Raw genomic sequence first — 6473 nt, forward strand, 5'->3', positions numbered from 1 at the left:
TCTCAGTCTCTCTCCACTGTTCTGTTCTCAGTCTCTTCTACTGTTCTGTCTCTTCTTACTGTTCTCAGTCACTTCCACTGTTCTGTCTCTTCTCTTCCACTGTTCTCCACTGTTCACTTCCACTGTTCTGTCTCTTCTACTGTTCTCAGTCACTTCTTCCACTGTTTTTCTCACTGTTCTGTCTCTTCCACACTGTTCTCCACTGTTCACTTCCACTGTTCTGTCTCTTCTACTGTTCTGTCTCTTCCACTGTTCTCAGTCTCTTCCACTGTTCTCAGTCTCTTCCACTGTTCTGTCTCTTCCACTGTTCTCAGTCACTTCCACTGTTCTGTCTCTTCTACTGTTCTTCAGTCCACTGTTCTGTCTTCCACTGTTCTGTCTCTTCTACTGTCTCTTTCTGTCTCTGTTCTCAGTCTCTTCCACTGTTCTCACTGTTCTGTCTCTTCCACTGTTCTGTCTCTTCCACTGTTCTGTCTCTTCCACTGTTCTGTCTCTTCTACTGTTCTCAGTCACTTCCACTGTTCTGTCTCTTCCACTGTTCTCAGTCACTTCCACTGTTCTGTCTCTTCTACTGTTCTGTCTCTTCCACTGTTCTGTCTCTTCTACTGTTCTGTCTCTTCACTCAGTTCACTGTTCTGTCACTGTTCTGTCACTTCCACTGTTCTTCTTCCACTGTTCTGTTCTCAGTCACTGTTCTCTCCACTGTTCTGTCTCTTCCACTGTTCTGTCTCTTCCACTGTTCTGTCTCTTCTACTGTTCTGTCTCTTCTACTGTTCTCAGTCAGTTCCACTGTTCTGTCTCTTCCACTGTTCTGTCTCTTCCACTGTTCTGTCTCTTCCACTGTTCTGTCTCTTCCACTGTTCTCAGTCACTTCCACTGTTCTGTCTCTTCTACTTTTCTCATTCAGTTCCACTGTTCTGTCTCTTCACTGTTCTCACTTCCACTGTTCTGTCTCTTCCACTGTTCTGTTCTACTGTTCTGTCTCTTCTACTGTTCTCAGTCACTTCCACTGTTCTCAGTCACTTCCACTGTTCTGTCTCTTCTACTGTTCTCACTTCCACTGTTCTGTCTCACTGTTCTCAGTCACTTCCTTCCACTGTTCTGTCTGTTCTTCTACTGTTCTCAGTCACTTCCACTGTTCTGTCTCTTCCACTGTTCTGTTCTCAGTCTCTTCCACTGTTCTCAGTCACTTCCACTGTTCTCTTCTACTGTTCTCCAGTCACTGTTCTCAGTCTCTTCCACTGTTCTGTCTCTTCTACTGTTCTGTCTCTTCACTGTTCTGTCTCTTCCACTGTTCTGTCTCTTCCACTGTTCTGTCTCTTCTACTGTTCTCAGTTCTTCCACTGTTCTGTCTCTTCCACTGTTCTCAGTCACTTCCACTGTTCTGTCTCTTCTACTGTTCTCAGTCTTCCACTGTTCTGTCTCTTCTACTGTTCTGTCACTTCCACTGTTCTGTCTCTTTACTGTTCTCTCTTCACTGTTCTGTTCCACTGTTCTGTCACTTCACTTCCACTGTTCTGTCTCTTCTACTGTTCTCAGTCACTTCCACTGTTCTGTCTCTACTGTTCTCAGTCACTGTTCTCAGTCACTTCCACTGTTCTCAGTCACTTCCACTGTTCTGTCTCTTACTGTTCTCAGTCACTTCCACTGTTCTGTCTCTTCTACTGTTCTCAGTCCCTTCCACTGTTCTGTCTCTTCTACTGTTCTCAGTCACTTCCACTGTTCTGTCTATACTGTTCTCAGTCACTTCCACTGTTCTGTCTCTTCTACTGTTCTGTCTCTTCTACTGTTCTGTCTCTTCTACTGTTCTCAGTCCCTTCCACTGTTCTGTCTATACTGTTCTCAGTCACTTCCACTGTTCTGTCTCTTCTACTGTTCTCAGTCCCTTCCACTGTTCTGTCTCTTCTACTGTTCTCAGTCACTTCCACTGTTCTGTCTATACTGTTCTCAGTCCCTTCCACTGTTCTGTCTCTTCTACTGTTCTCATTCACGTCCACTGTTCTATCTCTTCTACTGTTCTCATTCACGTCCATTGACAAAGGAAGCAACTTTGAGTTACACCAAACCCTGGACATAAACACACACAAATGTCTTGAGTTGACAGATAGCTGCTGGAGATGGAAGGTTCTTGTGACAAGAGAGTGTCCGTGTGAATTGTGTCTGACTAGTCATGATCAATGTCTGTAGGATGACTTCTCACTGAGGCTATTATATGTCCATAAGATTATATCATAATCAGCATAAACAATGTCTGGTATTAAATTGAAGGACATGATTGGATAGGATGTCGTAATACACAATTGTCTGGTTGTGATGATTATTCAATGTGTCGTTGAATGCCTTCAGCTGTATGAGAGAGGGAAAAGGAGAAGAGAGAAAGAAAGAGAGTAAGGGAGGGATAGGAAAGTAGCAGGCAGGTGGGGGAGCGAAAGTAAACAGATGTGGGAGGGAGGGTACTCTCTGACAAAGGTCAAATGGAGCCTGTCAACAACGTGAATGTTCTAATGTGAGCTGCCAGAGCACTCAATAACACAGGCAGATAGACAAACAGACTGACGGGGGACCTGAGTCCTTAACTTCTCTCTCTCTCTCTCTCTTCAATTCAATTCAAGGGACTTTATTGGCATTGGAAACATTTGTTAACATAATAAACAATCTCTCTCATAGTGTGGAGGGTGTGGAGGGTTCTATCCTAACTAACTTTCTTGATTCTTTTCATTACATGCTCTTTTCTATGGTGGAGTGTTAATGCAATATTTGTTTTAGCGGTATCCACAGTTTTTTCAAAGTTAGGGTGGAAGATGACAGAGTAACTTTCCTGGGGCTTTGAAGGTGTGGTGTGCGCGATGGCTTCTCAGCCTAGCGTGGAGAAGATGCTGTCGATACAGCATGGATTCAGGTGTGTTCCTGAGAACGGAGTTAAGGTGGAGGAGTTTCTGCTCGTGGTCGGTGAACAGGTAGGAGTTGAGTTTATACATTCTGCTTCTAGAATGAACAAAGCTGTGGTTGTGTTCCTGAGAATGGAGTTAAGGTGGAGGAGGTTCTGCTCGCGGTCGGTGAACAGGGAGGAGCTGAATGTATACATTCTGCTTCTAGAATGAACAAAGCTGTGGTTTTGTTCATGAAAAGGGATAATTTGGTTGGTAGGCTAATTGCTAGCGGAATATTTGTAAGGGATGTGTTGGTGTCAATTTCACCTCTCTCTACCCCTTCGACAAGAGTGGTAGTTGCAAATTTGCCTCCGTTTATTACGGATGACCAAATCAGGAAAGAGCTGAGACGTTTTGGTGAATTTGCTAGCGGGTTCCGTGTCAGCAGGCTTTCAGGCAGATGGCGTTAAGCACGTTGTTTCGTTCCGGAGGCAAGTGTTTATGTTTCTGAACAACAATGAGCAACAACTAAATGTGCATTTTAAAGTGAGGCACGGGGAGGGGCCCTATGCAGGATTTGCCAGCACAGATAGTCTACGGTGTTTTGAGTGTGGGGATTTGGGGCATAAGAGATTTGCGTGCCCACATAAAGCCTGTAGACAAGGTGAGGGTACATGCGCCAGTGGGGGAAATCGAGGTCAAAGTGCAGGGGGTAAGGAGATGCAGACAGCAGACGCTGGGCCTAATCATGCCAGGGAAGGTAGTGTAGATGAGGCTGGGTCTAGTCAGGCTGTGGATGGTGGTGTAGCGGAGGCTGGGTATAGTCAGGCTGTGGATGGTGGTGTAACGGAGGCTGGGTCTAGTCAGGCTATGAATGGTGGGGTAGTGGAGGCTGGGTCTAGTCAGGCTATGAATGGTGGGGTAGCGGAGGCTGGGTATAGTCAGGCTATGAATGGTGGGGTAGTGGAGGCTGGGTCTAGTCAGGCTAGAGATGGTGGGGTAGCGGAGGCTGGTTATAGTCAGGCTATGAATGGTGGGGTAGTGGAGGCTGGGTCTAGTCAGGCTATGAATGGTGGGGTAGCGGAGGCTGGGTATAGTCAGGCTATGAATGGTGGGGTAGTGGAGGCTGGGTCTAGTCAGGCTAGAGATGGTGGGGTAGCGGAGGCTGGTTATAGTCAGGCTATGAATGGTGGGGTAGTGGAGGCTGGGTCTAGTCAGGCTATGAATGGTGGGGTAGCGGAGGCTGGGTATAGTCAGGCTATGAATGGTGGGGTAGTGGAGGCTGGGTCTAGTCAGGCTATGAATGGTGGGGTAGCGGAGGCTGGGTCTAGTCAGGCTATGAATGGTGGGGTAGCGGAGGCTGGGTATAGTCAGGCTATGAATGGTGGGTTAACGGAGGCTGGGTATAGTCAGGCTATGAATGGTGGGGTAGCGGAGGCTGGGTATAGTCAGGCTATGAATGGTGGGGTAGCGGAGGCTGGGTCTAGTCAGGCTATGAATGGTGGGGTAGTGGAGGCTGGGTATAGTGAGGCTATGAATGGTGGGGTAGTGGAGGCTGGGTCTAGTCAGGCTATGAATGGTGGGGTAGCGGAGGCTGGGTATAGTCAGGCTATGAATGGTGGGGTAGTGGAGGCTGGGTCTAGTCAGGCTAGAGATGGTGGGGTAGCGGAGGCTACCAGGGTGGTCAGGGTGGGAGATAGAGATGGAGGAGAGGAGAGGAGGAAAGTGAGTCTGGGTAGGCTCGCTCAATATAAATGGCGCCAGAGATGTGGGAAAGAGGAGAGTGTTGCGTGAATATGGAAAACAAAAAAAGTACAGGTGTTGTTTCTGCAGGAGACGCATAGTGATGTGGTGAATGAAGTCGATTGGGGGATCTGGTGGAAAGGGGCAAGTGTGTTGAGCCATGGGACAAATCATGCTGGTGGTCGGAGGGGACTGGAACTCTCACAGGTAGCACCTGAGGAGACGCTGGTGGTCGGATGGGACTGGAACTCTAAAAGGTAGCGCCTGAGGAGATGCTGGTGGTCGGAGGGGACTGGAACTGTACAATGGATTTTACGAAAGACAGAAATGGGGAAGAGCCTCATTCAGTGTCAGTGGGAGTGTTAAGGGACATCATTAATCAATTCGACCTAGTGGATGTTTGGAGAACTAAACATCCAACCACAAAACAGTATACATGGGTGAAGGTTTTTGGGGCTAGGGTGAGTGCAGCCCGACTTGATCGGTTTTACATGTCTAGGAATCGGAGCAATAGGCTGCTGGGCGCTACCATTCTCCCGGTTGGGTTTTCGGATCCTCACATAACCATGGCTCGGCTGTCTATTTCACCAGGGCCCTGGCAGGCATCTTATTGGAAGTTCAATGTAAAGCTCTTACAATATGACACTTTTTGCTCAGGTTTCCAGACCTTTTGGAAAAGGGTGACCTCTGTGGTGGATGAGATGCGGGAGCGGACTGTGGAGTTTTATACTGAATTGTATAGGGCAGAAGTGTGTGATCCTATGTGTGCTCAAGTCTTGTTCGCATGACTCCCTAAGCTCTCTCTGGCACAGAGGGATGAAATGGACATTCCTCTGTTGTCCCATGAACTGGCAGAGGCCGTAACACAGATGTCCCCCGGTCGTGCACTGGGGGTCGATGGAGTCCCAGTGGAGTTTTATAAAAAATTCTGGGGAATAATTGGACAGGACTTCTTTTGCGTGTTGCGTGAATGCGTCGGGGTAGGAGAGTTGCCGATGAGCTGCCATCGGGCGGCTCTGACTCTCCTGCCCAAAAAAGGGGACTTGTGTGAACTTAAGAACTGGAGGCCTGTGGCATTACTCTGTGCAGACTACAAGACATTTGCCAAATGTCACAATGTAACAGACTGAAGTCCCATTTGGACTTTATAGTACATAAGGACCAAACATATTGTGTACCGGAACGCTCAATCACGGACAACTTGTTCTTAATTAGGGACATGTTGGACTTGTCGAGAGGTTCTAATGTGAACTTTGGACTGGTCTCTTTAGATCAAGAGAAGGCTTTTGATAGAGTGGACCATGATTATCTGTTTAATGTGATGTTTGGGTTCTGGAAATGTTTTGACCTGTGTGAAGATGTTGTATGCTGGGGCGTCATGTATGGTTAAGGTGGGAGGGGGGCTCTGTAGGCCAATCTGGGTGAGGCGGGGCATTAGACATCTATCTGGGCAGTTATACACACTAGCCATTGAGCCTTTTTTAGGACTGCTACGCAGGAGACTGCAGGGAGTGTGCTGGACAGGAATATATGTGGTGACAGGCATAGCAGTGTCAGCATATGCAGATTATGTTTCTGTGATGGTCAGGGATGATCAGGATATGCAGGCACTAGAGACCAGTCTGAAGGTGTACGAGGGAGCTTCATCAGCTAAGGTAAACTGGGGCAAGAGCAAAGCTCTGTTATGTGGGGCATGGTGGGATAGGGCTCTTCCTCTGCTTCCAGGGGGTTTGCAGTGGGGTTGTGAAGGGCTTAAAGTGTTGGGGGTGTACCTGGGCTCGGAGAAGTGGGTAAGGAAGAATTGGGAGGGGCTGTCACAGGCAGTGGTTTCAAGACCTGCAATGCAAGCTGGTGGACTTC

Source organism: Oncorhynchus keta, chromosome 9 (genome assembly GCF_023373465.1).
Source record: "Oncorhynchus keta strain PuntledgeMale-10-30-2019 chromosome 9, Oket_V2, whole genome shotgun sequence".
Classification (NCBI taxonomy): Eukaryota; Metazoa; Chordata; class Actinopteri; order Salmoniformes; family Salmonidae; genus Oncorhynchus; species Oncorhynchus keta.